This window comes from Euprymna scolopes, chromosome 31 (assembly GCF_053919585.1).
Source record: "Euprymna scolopes isolate OS-2025 chromosome 31, ASM5391958v1, whole genome shotgun sequence".
NCBI lineage: Eukaryota > Metazoa > Mollusca > Cephalopoda > Sepiida > Sepiolidae > Euprymna > Euprymna scolopes.
Window position 1 is genome coordinate 25,614,936 of NC_136512.1, and position 16,943 is coordinate 25,631,878.

Here is a 16,943-nt window from a genome sequence, read left to right on the forward strand (position 1 = left end):
TACATAGATTAGATTTCAGACGAGAATGTGCAATGAAGATAAAGATAAATAAGACACAAAACCAAAACATCTCTTGTGTGGGAGAGAAGTTGCAGTGAAGAGAAAAGGGTCATCGCCTATTAGACTCCGTAATCGTTTTGGAATTGCATCAAGACATTATCCTTTCTGCACCCTTTTCGATTCTTTTTATTTTCGTCTGGTTTTCGTTTTTTTTTTCTGTGTCTTCTCTAAGTCCTCATTCTTCTAATGCCCCTTTCCCTTGCGTATGGCATCTTCCTCATCACATTGAAAGTGCTAAACATCTAAGAACATGAGAAACAAAATATATATTTTGTTCGTAACTTTGTTGCAAACACGAAGCTAAACGCGTTTCATTTATTTGTATAGATGCATAAATAAATATTTTAATGCAAACAAATTTATTATTTAAATGGGTGCGTGCCAAAAAAAAGAAAACGAATGTACATCAGAAATCATTTGCAATTTCGACATAGATCCCAAGCGGTTTTAAAATTATTATCGAAAAGGTTCGAAACTGTTGAACATAAATGAAAAATATTTGTTCAGGAAAGAATTACAAATGTTTTTGTGACCATCAATCCTGGTGTTAGGTTGTCACGATTGCTTTGCAGGCCCCTGTAAGCCGATAGATCTAAAACTTCTACGTTGAAAAAGTGGGTGCGATGAAGCAAATAAGACGCGATTATGTGTGATTAAATGAAAGAATAAGCACGTCTTGTCTAGTCGGAATGAAACTTAGGAAAATGTGTCAATATTTCTGTAAAGAAAAAAAGAAAAAAGATTTCGCTTTTTTTTTTTTTTGTTGATAATTGGCAACAAACACTCCCACCGGTATTAAATGATTCGTATTCTATAAAAGGCTAAAAAAAACACGGCGAATATACAACCTATAATAATTCCCAATTTCTCGTAACGTTAATTACAGTGATACAACTATTATTGATTACTTCCTTATTGGAACTGAAAGGTATTTTCCCTCTTCGTTCCATTTATCGGTTATGTAATTAAAATCCCCTCTCATTCTCCCGGCTTGTTATTTCGACAAAGTTCACCTTGAAATATCCTACGCTATCAGGATATAAATCACTTCATGTGTTAGTATATATATATATATATATATATATATATATATATATATATATATATATATATATATATATAACATACATATACACCATGGTAAACTTAAAATTAATATAAATAACAGTATTTATATATTGAAAATGTAATCCCAAGCGAATTAAAAAGCTCAATAAGCAATATAGAATAGAGCTTATTATAAGAGAAAGAAAATTAAAACTGTAAGTTAAACTTTACAATCAAAATTTATTGTTCGACTGAATACTCCAAAAAACAATTTACAAAGTCCTTATTTCGCGGAGTTTCAAATAAGTCTATTCTTGTTATTCTTCTCATCAGAGGACATAAAGAAATCAGCAAATTATATTTGTAGCAATGCTAGAATTTGCTAGTTAAGGCATTAAGTGAAACCGCAATTTATTGTAGTTATAAATTTCCAAATAAAAAATTTAAAAAAATATTGGATATGAAAAAACTAATATGAAAAAACAAATCGTGTATAATATTTCAGCTTGAATGAAATTCCTCTAGAGTTAACCGTATTGCATTTTGTACTAAACACAACCGGTGAACGTTTGACTCTTGCATATATGTACTGCTAATGCTGCTGCTGATGATACTGGTGGAAGTATTTGCATATGAATGATGGTTACAAACTATTTAAAGGATTGCTTCCAGTGGGGCTGACCCTATTTAGAAAACGGAAACATTCAATGGGCGTTATTTATTATCGATAATAAGAGTACCGACTCACAGGTTGGTCTCAAAGCCTCGGGTTCCCTGACTCCTGATCAGAGCTGGGGGTCGCGATCTTACAAAATTTCGCAACCGTTGTCCCCGGCCCTACTCTGATCTACCTACTTTCCTTTGGTGTCGGAAAAATTTCGACAAAATATTTTCAAATTATTGCAAAAAAGCCCCACAAGTAGTAGTTTTTTTTTTTTAATATATCATATAATTGGAATTCATTATTGAGGGGAGTATTATTTATGAATTTATTTTATTGCGGACTATTATCCTCATCTTTTGTCGATGTTGTTTTAGGAGGTTTCGGCCAACTATCCCTCTGGCCTTTGTCCGGGGGTAACGAAGTCCAGAGGAATAGTTGTCCGAAACTTCGTGAAACAACATCTACGAAAGATGAGGATAATAGTCCGCAATAATATGAATTAACTAGGTTTATATATTTGTTTACAGAATGTTTTATGAATTTATTAAAAGGAAGGTCATTTTTCGGGGGGGGGGGGGTTGAAAGCTGTTCCTTTTGTATTTTCTTCCACCTGGAATCCTTAATTCTATTATGCATTATATTAGTGGTTCCATTGCTAAAGTTAATAATTTTTTCTCGTGGATCAAATCACATGCCTATACGTCATTATTTCAGATAAAATGCAATAACGATGTATGGAGTTAATTTATCAGATAATAATCTAAGTTCCTGAGACCAGCAGCAATAAAGACAGATTGTACCTCCGACACGATTTCAAAGAGAAAGATCGTAAAAACTATATTAAGAAATCTGACGAGAAACAGGCGTTTTGAGTTGCGTTAATTTGACAGCAATGAGATAATTAAATAATTCACTCTTTGCGACCTTCAGCAGTAGAACAGCAACACTGAGCTGATTAAATAACTGTTCTAAAAATTATACTATGTCGCTTTAGATTACAGAATACTGTCTTAGGCATGAGATAGTGAAATAACCTTTGCCCTTCAAGGAAGTGTTATTTCATGGGGGCGTAGAGTACCGCGCGGCTAAGGATCTTTCACTTTACTTTCATAACGATTAAATAAGTAACTAGTAATGGTATCAGATATCCACGAAATATATGTTATTTCACGATCAATTCAGTAGCCAATAAGAGATGCTACCATATGCATCTATATGATTATATGATAGTACTGCATCCGTGATATATATATATATATATATAAATGGACTTATATATATATATGCATATATATATATGTATGTATATATATACATATATACGTATATATATATATGTATATATATATATATATGTATATATATGTATATATATTTAATTGCTCTTATTCCCATTGTCGCTGACACAGTCACAGTTTTGTTACTTCCAGGTGGCTTTATTTTTCAGGTATGAACAATAGACTCCTATAGTGGTTGACTAAACGAACTGGGATAAGCATTAAGTCCGCGCTTAAGGCTAAATATATATAAAAGTAGTATATATACGTGTGTGAGAGCATGAGCGGCCTCGAAAAGACACATCACAACGTATATACTGAAAAATCTTTTTATCTGCTACCTTGAAATGTGATATGTGGAAACCATTTTAATTCGTTTTCATCCAGTAAACGTGCTGCTAATATGTAAAAATTGCAAAATTTATATGTGGGAGTCATGACATTTTAACTGGTTGGTAACTACTTCACAAACGCGCATACGTGAATTCTTCATATTACAAATTACTTATGCTAAGAATAAATAGGGTTGAAAACATTGGTTAAAGATCGTGTCAAGCTTGCCTAATGATCATCGTACGTGACTAACTTTCTTTATGTTTTCGTTTCGATCTAAGATCGGTTATTTGTCTTTATTTGCTTACAAGTAATGAACTGTTTAGCAAAAAATAATACTCGCATGCACATGCCTCAGTTACTGTATGAATTTAAATATTATAATTCTGCGTATTGTATGACTGAGTAACCATCTAACGGTCTACTATCTTTGAGCACTCGCAGAGCGTCATATAATGATTTGATTGCTGTGGCGGGCGTTAAAAACATTTATTGAAATAAATCTTCAAAATTCAACAGAATTCGTCGGGGTTAACGGTAGCAGAATTGATATGATCCTTGCAAATGAAGCCAAATATGGCTTCTGTCGCCGGGTTCGAATTGTTCGACTGGCGTTATTCATGACGGCCTGCACTGAAGATTCCCGATTGGATCAAACTCTAGTGTCTTTAGGTATTTAATTATTAATCTAGTAAATAATTATATATATATATATATATATATATATATATATATATATATATATATATATATATATATGTGGGGGGGTGTATATATATATATAATATAATATGTGTTACAATAATCTATAAAAACATTAATATTAAAAGTTGGTATGTCTGATTACATATATTTTATTATTATATTTTTATTTAATATAAAAAATAACTGCATATTTTTAATCAAATATTTATTAAATACGTTTTACGTGCACAATCGTTATCCATATAATATATAGTATTTTTCAAATAGATATTTATAGACACACAATAGATTTTCCTGCTTATACAACCGTTGTGCCAATGAAAATATTCTAATCAATCAAGCAAAGTCACATGCAGCTTAGTGGGCTAGCATACTTCCTCAAGCCATAGGAAAAGACATCGCAATTTAAAAGGATATTAAGTACCTATGGATGCTATTTTCTGCGGTCTATCACATTTTACAGTCACACAGAATGTGCAACAAGAGAGGCTGATAATGATGATTGTAAACTTAAGTTGACCGTTTTTATTATTATTAAATGTTCTAGAATTTATTGCATGCCCTTTTTATTTTTGCATGATTATATTCAAGCATCAAAGACTGAAAAATTAATAGCATCGTCGAAGATTTTTGGACAGTAAAGCAAATAAACCTGCGAGATATAAAGGGCAAAGGAAACAAAATAACAAACCACACTCGATTTCATATTAATATTAAAATTAACTGCGATCGAATCTGCATCAACAACGGTAGTAAGAAAACAAAAGCCGTAATAATGGTAGCGGCGACAGCTATCTGAGATAAACAAGAAAATCGATATCCTATCACGATTAAACACTTACTTATGCTCGTAGAAATACATATTCCTTGACTCCATTTCTCTGTCGAAATCAGTTCACGCTTGCCTGTAACCATCTCAATTATGATTCAATATTGTCTGCTGTTTCCTTCTTATGAGATGACGCCATCTTTTTCTGATTAGATCGGTTTCAAGAATTTAGATTTTGCTAAGTATTACTGCGTTTAACCTAAATAACTACCGTATATATATATATATATATATATATATATGTGTGTGTGTGTGTGTGTGTGTATACATGTGTGTATATATATGTATATACATGTATGTATATATATCTTCTCCTTATAAAATGAATTTAAAACGATTCTTGAAATTAGACAAATAAGTATATCGATATAATTATAAATCGCCAATAAAATTATTAGATGCGAAACTAACACAGAATCAAAACAATGTGATAGGAACATAATATATTACGTGCGGAGTTGAGAAAAAATAAATTATAAAAAATAAAGAAAAAAATAAAGAAATCTAAATTAATAAAAAAGAGAAAAATTGTAGCACACTAAACTAAGTGACCATAGGTAATCGGTTGCAAGAATGAAACATTTAAAATTAGAAATGCGAAAATCGGTAGATATAAAAATCCTTTACAAACAGAAAACGGAAAAACCTCTGAGGAAAATAAATTAGGTAAATTGTTTATCATATATTGTCCCTTAAAAGGGATATAGATTTCATAGTGTTCATTAAAAAAGTGTTTTCCTCAACGTCTGAAGAGAGGTCGTTTTTCAAACGATATAAGGTTTGAAACTGTCCGAATGGTCGCAAAACAAACGTAACGAACAATCAAAATACACTATTTGTTGCCCACCAATTTTTATTGTCTTTATTTTGTTTGAACAATATATATATATATATATATATATATATGTATATATATATGTATATATATATATATATAAGTGTACGTGTCTGTGTGTCTGTGTGGGTGTCTGTGTACATTTTCATACGCAATAACTCTGTTAATTTTCAGTCTACAGGCTCGAAATTTGAAAAACAGGCTACTGAGATTTGGGAAAATCTAAGTAATCGGTTTTGGGCCAGAAATTTTGTTATTAAAGGGTCAAAGGTCAACGATTTGACCTTTGAGAACTTTACCAACTCGTTCGATAATTTGGGGTCTAAACACTTTAAATTCTAGATATATATTCCTTGGACATGGATGCGACATAATAATATAATTCGAGACCAGAATAATAACTTTCACAGGGTCATAATAGGGGTAAAAATTTAAAATATTGACCGTTTTTTTTCTTCGTTTTCTGTGTTTGTTTTCTTTCGCTCAGCATACAACTCCAGACACCCGAGCAACGCCGCCAAACTATGCTAGCATATATATATATATATATATATATATATATATATATATATATATATATATATATATATATTGCACCCCCGATTTATCGGAGAGGGACTTCAGTGGCCCCGTGCTTCCGTGCGGTCCATCCCTCTGTTAGTCCGGACTGTTGCCGATAACCGTCAATTAGTTTTTTCCTGAAGTTTTGCCTCAAATTGTATTTCATTGAATAGATGTGCACACTATTTTTTTTTTTTTAGCAAAATTAGCAAAAATGATTTATTCGCCCCATAATTTTTAATCCATCCAATAGATTAGTTTAAAACTTGGCCAAAATGTGGACCCATTTTTTCTTAATAAAAATCCAGTATGAGTGACTCTGTTATAATTCTGGTTCGCCTCGCCGAGGACTTTCGGTGCTAAAAACGCTACTTTTGATATGTCTGACTATATAGTGTTCTTTTTTTTTCACGGTAGTCAACTAAAATATACATGTGTAAAGGTCTGTAACTACACTGTTATTAATTTGCACTGGGATTAAGCGTCTCCAGGGGTTCAAATGAGGTCAAAAAATGTCCCTAAATGACTAAAAATGACACTTAGCGTTTGATTCATACATTATATTTTTCTTAAACTTGGGTAAAATGTGGAGGCTATTGTTATTAAAATCAATTTAAGTATGGATGACCCTGGCAAAATTCTTGTTCGCATCCCGCTGGGACTTTTAAGGCTAAAAATACATGCCTTTTATATCTTTTTTCATATTACTCATAACTTGAAATGTATACCTACACAGTAGTCTTCAATGGTGCTAAATTCAAATATACATGTCTTAAAGCGAGAAACTGCATCATTCGCCCGTTTTCAATGGGAATATATATATATATATATATATATATATATATATATATATATACATATATATGTATATATAGTAATTTATAACATAGATATGGCAATATATAAATATTTATATATACATATTTAAGTGGAAATATATTTTTTATAATATATACTAATCCTGTTTTAAGAAGCTCAGTGTAATTTCAGATCAATATAGTGAATAAATGATGTTGACTATATTATAATTAATTCCTTTATTTCAATTATTTTTACAATTTTTGACAATATCTGTTTCGTAGTGCAAAAAAATCACTTAATTATTATATCAATCAGTGAAAATTAAAAATGGAGTAATGGAAACATCTTATGGGGTATTTACAGCTTCTCTTCCAATTTTCTAATTTTTGTCATGACAAAAATCACTTTATTTCCTTTTGACGATTTAATTGTCAATGTCAAAGGAAGCAAAGGAAAAAAAGTATAAGATAGCCCAAACCTTGATCTCTGGAATATAGTTTTTGTTATCCATTCATTAAACATACACACACATGTATATATATATATATATATATATATATATATATATATATATATATATTATATTTGTCTTAACATAAGCAGTAGTTTGTTGCTACACAGTCATGGGCATGTTTCGGTCTACTAACATTTACTAACTAGATACCTCATCAGGGAACAACTCTTATTTTCGAAAACGGAATTCTAAATGAAGAGCGAAAGTCTATCCTCAGCAAAAGAAGGCTTTTTTATCATGAGTGTGAAGAACATGGTTGAATTGGTTTCGAATTTATTAGTTTATTCATTCTCGTATCTGTTTATTTACTTATTTATCGGTGACTTTATTCATTTTCGTGTTGGTGTTAGGGTTAGAGTTTGTGAGTTGAGGGGATTAGGTTCTAAATCTAGGACTATACAGATGTTATCTTTGACAAGCAAAGGGCTAGTTCGTCCATGTCTGAGATTTTCACGGTCAGTGTGTCAAAAAATTCTCTTTTTTTAAGGTTTATTTCAATTTAATATGCTTATATCTGAGAAGAGGTTAGGAATTTACCCGGGTCTGTTGAATGTTGTCTCTGCTTCCAGTAAACGGTTGAAGGGAAGAAAGGGGGGTTATAGGCGTAAAAAAGAGAAAGGAAGGAAGTTGGTAGGGGGAGATAGAATGGGGAAGAAGGAAGAGGGACTAAGAAAAGTAGAAGAGAAGGTGGCCTCATTTGATAGCTCTGTTTTATCTTACGTAAACAAAATCGGTTATTTTTGGATCTCCCCAATATCAATTTCTCTTTCGTTTGTTTATTTAATGGTGATTCATTAATTTGTGTATTAGTAAATTTATTAAATAATTTTTATTGATGGTAATTTAAAAATTCAGGATATATATCATTTATAAACTCATGATAGTTAAAGGTAGCCTTTTTTATGCATGGTTCTACTCAGGAAAGTTGTAGTTTTTGGATCTCGTGAATGTTGGACCTGAGGAGGTTAGGATGTGTAGGTGTTCAACTGTCGGACATTGCATATGGGTCGTGTTGGAGTTGAATATCTTGGGGAGTATTTCGTAAGTGAGAGAGCAGATGCGATTTGTAATGCCTGCATTTATGGAGGTTTCTTGTTTCTTATTTAAGAGTTTATCCCTATCCTTACATTTTGTGATAAATAGTTTTCCATTTAAGCATAGACGGCATGGTGAATTTAGTGACTGACACGTTTTTGCTTTTTTCATGATGTGCCAGTCAACAATAGGTGTCAAGTTTTTACTCGTTAGATCATTGTAGTATGTAGCTAATGCGTGCTTGGCAAAGATAACATCTGTATAGTCCAAGATTTAGAAACTAATCCCCTCAACCCACAACCTCTAACCCCTAACACCAACATGGAAATGAATAAAGTGACGGAAAATTAAGTAAATACACAGATACGAGAATGAATAAACTAATAAATTCGCACACAATTAACCCTTCTGCTGAGGATAGACTTTCGCTCTTCATTTAGAATTCCGTTTTCGAAAATAAGAGTTGTTCCCTGATGAGGTCTCTAGTTAGTAAATACTAGTAGACCGAAACATGTTCATGAATGCGTAGCAACAAACCATTGCTTATGTAAAGACAAATGTAACCTGTTCTACTCTGTATTGAGCAATCTTGCTTGAACTTCGTTATATTTCACTGGTCACCGTATGTTTGGAAAATAGCAACCTAAAATTATATATATATATATATATATATACATGCAGATATATATATATATATATATATATATATATATATATAAATATATACTTATATATATAGTTAATGTATATATGCATATATATATATACATTCATATATATATATACTTATATATATAGTTAATGTATATATGTATATATATATGCATTCATATATATATATATATATATATATATATATATATATATATATATATATATATACTTTTATGTTTTCTTTGTAAGGATTCCAAGTGTAAGAATTTTCCAGTTATATCAGGATAGACAATAATATAATATAAACAGTACAATACTATATATATAAATATATATATACATATATATATATATATATATATATATATATATATATATATATATATATATATATACAGGTTGTCCTAAAAGTCCCACATCATCTAGGTTTTTATAAAAATAAATATACACATTTTCTTGTCCATTAGCTAAACAGACGGACAGTTCTAGTACACATTTGAGATGTTCCCGAAGACAAAAATGCCAAGAAGGACAGAACTGGTGAGCGGAGTAGCCACTCCACGAAGATCAGTATATGGTGCAACTTCTGAGACACCCTGTATATATAATTTAGCATCACAGATATTCAGACCATATATATATATATATATATATATATATATATATATATATATATATATATATATATATATATAATTGATTTTTTTTGTTTGTTTATGTAATGAAGAAAAAAATGGGGGATGCGTTAGGGTTATAAAAATAATATAAAAATTCTCCAATTATTTCTCCCCCAATCTTGCATCGAAAAATAAATGCATATTAACATGTCCTATCTACAATTTTATTAGTATATTAAAGTTCCACTACGAATGATAAGTATAGGCCAATTTTTTTTAAGCGTTCGGTAGTTTTTTTTTTTATATCTTATTTTATATTGCCTTATATATGTATGTGCGTATATATATGTGTGGATATATGTTTATATATATATATATACATATATATATATGCATATATATGCATATACAATATATATATATATATACATATATATGTATATATATATATATATATATATATATATATATAGTGCAATATTTTGAGGTATAATGGGGTAGATATTTATTTGCTGCCCACATCAGCAAAATGTGGCACAAGGCCGGAAAGTGGGAACCCCGCAGGCTCCCCTAAAGAAGGGGCACTCCTGCAATTTTAAAAATTGCCTGAGTAACCCCGTCGGCATTCCCCGGTCGGGGCGCCTCAGGCAGCAAGCAATAAACTTGCCCCACCGGAAAGCCCGATGGCATGGCCTGGGAGGGTGGACCTCCTAGGTATTACCCAGGCGGTGTACCTCAGTCCAACAGGTGCTGGGCCGGTTCCCGGCCCCTCACCTGTTGGGCTGAGTGTCAAGTGACGAATCCTTGACTGGTACTACCCTGTCTCCCTGCAGCCGAAGCCGCGAGGAGACATCCCATCACAATGGAGGTGTAATGGGGTAGGATCCCATACAGTCGGACGACTCTATTTATAGTCGACGCTGCTAAGAACTGACGAATCAAATTAATTCACGTTCTGCTACCAACCAATCAGAAACCAGAATTGCTTCATAAATATTAAACCTTTTCTGGAGCAATTTCACATGTTCTTTTCCGTCTCGACACGGTAAGAATATTTTGTTCTGTGGAACTGTCTACTAAAAACAAGTCACCTCCCAGGACTTGTGTGTAACAGTGAACCATTTGAAATTGTTCTGAAATTATAAATGTCTTACACTTCTAGAGGTTATTGGCCCTGCACACTTCAACTGTACTTAAATTATATGATTTGAAAACGTTAAATTTCCAATATAGAATATTTTTTCACTTGTGTAAACAAATTGAGCTTAACTATTTGGACAATGTACAAACCTTGTTAATTCACTGCCCACATAGCAGCAGTAGAACATCGCGACGGTTAGAAGCTCTGACTGTCATATGGGTGGTCGGGTTTCGATCCTGGCTTGAGGTATTGGCGTGTCTAGCCGATTGATGAGCTTTTAAACATCGAAACAGTATCGTATGTGGATTATATATATATATATATATATATATATATATATATATATATATATATATATGGACAGAAATACGCATATACATATATGTATTTGTATGCCAGTTTATATTACATATATGTCATATTCATATTTATGCACACATATATATGCATACATACAGACTTATATCTTTTATATTTTATTGCTGTTTTATCTGTTTGGTTACGTATGTTTCAGATGTTGGACCATGATTACGATCTAACAGCCTAGTCAGACCTTACAGAAGCTTGTAAGAGATAACGAGGCTGTTAGATCGTAAACATGGTCCAACATCTGAAACATATTAATATTGTGCATGCAGAAGTATTTGATAAAACAACAAGTAAGTCAAAGACTTTACTTGAAAACAACATTTGGATTTTACCGTCAGTGAATTTTTTATCTTCCACCAGATAATCCATTCATGTGTAATCACCTTTTTCTTCACCATATTCCCTCTGCTTCACGTTTTTTTTTTTTTGTTTTCAAGTAAGATCTTTGACTTACTTGTTGTTTCATCAAATACGTCTGCCTGCAAAATCCGATCCTTTGCTAATTCCTACCCTCTGATGAGACGGAAAGTATGTCTTCGAAACTCCGCGGATTAAGGACTATCCATTTATCTAGTGTTTTCTTTTCAGATTAAATATGTTTTTAACTCATTTAAAAGTGGTTTTTAACATATTTTATTAACTGTTTGCTCATATAATAAGCTATATTTCCTGTTTGGTTTTATCGAGCTTTTACATCTGGCTGAGATAATTTTATAAATATTAATTCCTTAATATTTGTAATATACTTTGATTTTACAATTTCGGATCATTTTGGTAAATTTAATTGTAATTTTTATTATATATATGTATATATATATATATATATATATATATATATATATATATACATATATATAGTACGTTATATATATTTGTATATATATATATATATATATATATATATATATATATATATATATATTAGTTAATGTACCCGTCGTTGTCTGGGTTCAAAAACAGTCTGATGATAAGTTATGAAAAGGAAGGCTTGTACAGAGATAGCTTCGAATTTGGGGTTATCACAACAGAAGCAAAATATGATGAAAGTAAAAATAAAATAGATAAACCCTATAATTTATTATACCAAACCTGGTCACACTGAAACACTTATCACAATATTCTGTGGATCTATATTAAAACACCTTGTTAAACTTTGTGACATATTTCCATTCTATGGAGGGCAGGCGCGAACGAACACCCCATAATTGTATCATACCATATTTTTTCAAACTGAAACATAATTATCAATGTATACTTACGTAGATAGACATGAACAGTGTGTGCCTATTTCCATTCTATGGAGGCTTAGTGGGAACGTAGACCCCACAATTTTATCATACCTTCCTTATTTAAGTTAAGACATACTTATCAAATAATGCTATGTACATCTATATCAATACCACTTGTAAACGTTTTTTTTATATTTTTTTATTTTTTATTTCCATACTTTGTGGACCAGACGCGTACGCAGACCCCACAATTGTAATGAATCATCATTATGCCAGATCAATCATACCCATTCTTGTGGCTCGATACATCTTCTATCATTATATGGGATCAGTTTTCTATAATAGTTAACAATAGTGGAGGCTATTCGTGACCTGACAAACACAGTCATTCAGCTTTATATTATATTATATATATATATATATATATATATATATATATATATATATATATATATATATATATATTTGTTTTTTCAAGCTCTACCTACGGCTTCATTACTCAGTAGTAGTCCGCAAGGAATTTTTTGTGTGTCGAGCAGACTTTTGATTTATATAATTTCCAGTATTTTTATTGAGGTTTTCATTATTCTTTTCCCCTATTTATTTTGTCTCCGTCTTCGAGCCTGATTTAACTGTCGCGACATTTTCCCAGATCTTCGCCCTGTTTTATGAACTCTGTTTTTCATTAATTTTACCATGATATTTATATTAAATTTACAAATATATTAATATTCGCTGTCTCCGGCCAGGTTATCAATGAACCTATTATCGAATTACGCGGATTTCATCTTCGATTTGTTTTCATGCTCAGGGCTTGTCAAGATTTTACGAGAGCTTTGCTGGATTTTTTCTCTCGGTTCAATTTGACGGTTTTGGCGTTTGCACGGTTGTTATTTTGTTTCTCTCTTGAATCACATTCTGGAAATTATCATGCTTGGACCTGTGAACATCGTGAACACGTATAAGCCATTACTAAGGCTATGTTTTACTTCCTTTTTTTCTAGTTATTCGTCACCATGTGTAATAGAACTTAGACGCGCATATGAAAATATAAGCCGTGTATGAAATTACGTCACAGCAAGAAAAATATTAATATAAAAAGGAGAGGTCATCACGTGAGAGAAGATGCCGATATCAATAATAGCGACGAGAAGTTACAACAAAAGGACTTGAGTAAATTATTCTCATACGTTCCTTGCTATGTGTCTGCTACTGGGTCTACATAGGTAAACCTGTCATATGTAACACATACCTTTAAAAATATTGTTTAATTCTTGATTGTTATCTTTATTATTATATTCAATCTTTTTGAATCTGTCTTGGATTCAATTATTTTGTTTATATTCTGTATATTTTATATATTTTTAATATTTTTCCTATTTTTGGTCCCTCGACAAAAGGAGGGTGGAACTGTACATTCATCCCTCTCCGTTCGTCTGATAGTCCGTCCTCACTTTTCTCAATAACTACGCCTTCCAATCTTTTAAAATTTTGCACTAACATTAAACATGATATGAGTAAAAAAGAAAGTAGCAGAACAAAGTTTGCCTTCCTAGGGTTGCATTTCTGGTTAAAATAGCTAAAATGGACACTTTTCTGTTTATTTCAAAAATAGATACATTGGATTTTTATAAAACTTTCTGAAAATCCTATATAATTTCATTTGTCTATATTTCACGACAACTGTTGGGTATACCCCACGGGTTCTTTAGGAGCTTAATCGGGAATGCAAATTGTGGACTTCGTCATTTCCTTTTTTTTTTTTTTTTTGCATGGAGCAGAACTCAAATTTAAAAATGTTAATGCCTAAAACTGCGTCGTTTGTTCATTTTCACCAGGATGTGACGTCCACTGAGGACATTTGGGTCTTAAAAGGGGTCAAATGCTGAACTCGGTCATTTTGTCATGCCTCGTTCACGTCATTTAGCCCCCAAAATTCCCAAAAACCTTAACATATTTAAATTTGAGTTCAGCACTATGCTAAATAGACATACACAGAAAATTTTGGATAAATATGGTAAAATACTCCCCGAAAGGGAGTGTTTTTATTAGACCTTCAAGAACCACTTGTGCATACCCAATAGTTATCGCGAAGTATAAACAAACAAAATTATATAGAAATCAGTTAGTTACATTTTGCAGAAAGTTTTATTAAAATACAAGACATCAATTTGTTTTTAATAAGCAAAAAAAATGTAAATTATAGCCATTTTAATCCGAAAGGCATCCCTAATAGGCAAACATTGTTTTCCCGGAAAATCCGATCGGTTACTTTTTTGATAATCATATCATGTTTAATGTTTTTGCAAAATTTCCAAAAAGTTCGAAGGTGTAGTTATTGAGAAAGGTGCGTAGGGACGAACGGACGAACGGACAATAGTTAATTTACAGGTCCACTATTTTTTTTGTCGGGAGACCAATAAGGATACTAAAATATAACAAAGAAAAAAACAAAAGAATAACTTATATTTATAAATTAATGATATGACTGTAGGTAATACGTATTATTCGGACTAATGTGCTATTTTCACAATAGTTCGACTAATATAATCTTCGACTTTCTTCAGGTGTATCTTGTAAGATTATTGAGCTAAAGAATCCACAGGACATTTATAAAGCAATCCTAATTTGGATCAATGAGTGTAGTATGCTCTTGTCCCCGCAACCACTATCGGGTAGAAATCTTTAAAATTCGAAATTGTATTGTGAGAACCATTTGCAATGAAGAATGAAGCGGCACCCTCTAGGATTCTGTGCATACTTTATCCGTTTTCCACTAAAAACTCGGTTACAATAATCCTTAGGTGGTTTTGGGTCTTAATAACCGGTGAGGCTTCAAGTAAAACTATACAATTCGTTCACATAACCCTTTGTCGTCATGTTTTTAACAAGACATCATATTACATCAGATACATGATGTAAGTGCTATATATTCACGGACCCCGCTAGGTATAATCATAATGTCATGCTTGCATATTTGAATCGCTTGTTAGGTCTAACTTTATTATTGAAGATTATTGCATATTAGCGGCGGCAACACTCGCTACACCTGTGCAATCGCGGTAACACCTGTATTTCATAACAACGATGCCGCCTACTTGGTTTGGAATCAGTTTGATTGTATTAGCGGTGGTTATCAGTGATGTCCACTTTCGTTCGAGTTAATGATTTTATTACTACGGGCAGTTGAGATGCACGCCTTCCTCATGCTCATTTAACTTACTCTCCCTCTCTCTCTCTCTCTCTCTCTCTATTCCTGTCCGCCTTAGAGTCATATACTTTCTTTTACACGCCCTCTCTCTCTTTTTCTATCCATGTATCTCTCGTTTAGTGATGGTTTTAAACAGTCTCATAATTTCATCAATCGGACAGGAGATGACGGTGGGAAAGTGGTTAACGGCACGGATTGTTCGAGTTCAGTTTGCACCACAAAATAACTTTCCCGTAGGATGACAAAAACATTCACGTCAGTACTCGATGTTTATTTAGAAATATTTTTGACTAGAAAAATATCGGAGAAACCGTTGCCAACAATAGAATATTCACATTCATAAGGTATAATGATGATAATCACTCAGACACAATGTATTATTCAAAATTTGGAAAGACCTGCTTTTGCTTCTGCCTGTCACTTTTTCTGTTAGTCTTTCCGTTTGTCCATTTTCCTCTCAGTCTGTCAGTTTGTCTCTCTATCTGTTTGTCATTCTTTTTCTGCCCCCGTCTCTGTCTCTCTGTCTTCCTCTCTGCTGTTTGTCTGTTTCTCTCTGTCTTTCTGTCTGTCTGTCTCTCTCTCTTTCGCTCTATCTATGTATGTGTCTCTCGTTTTATATAATATAGAGTGTGCGGCAAAAATATCCCCACATTTAGACACATAGTCTTCCCAGTCGTACTCGTGCAGTTTCTGAGACACCATTAATTTGTATCTTCGATCAGACTATCCCAAGGCTAAAGCGTGTTTGCTAGCTAAACGTGTTTGAGACTGTGTAATAGAAAGTCTCACAGCTCGAATATTGTCTGGCGTTCAAGCGCTTAGAGCCCTTTTAGGTGGGTTCTTTTAAGTGCCGAACCTATAGCACTGAAATTTGCAACCAATAGCTGTATTGATTTTCCATGTGAAAACAACATTATACCGTTCATACTTATAATATTGTCTACGAAACCCTCCCAGTAATACATAGACATTGATCAGGAAAGGGTTATAATGTCTGTCCAAGACCAGGGATTAAAGACCAATGCATTCATGGAGATGGAAGGTCTCACTAATGACAACAA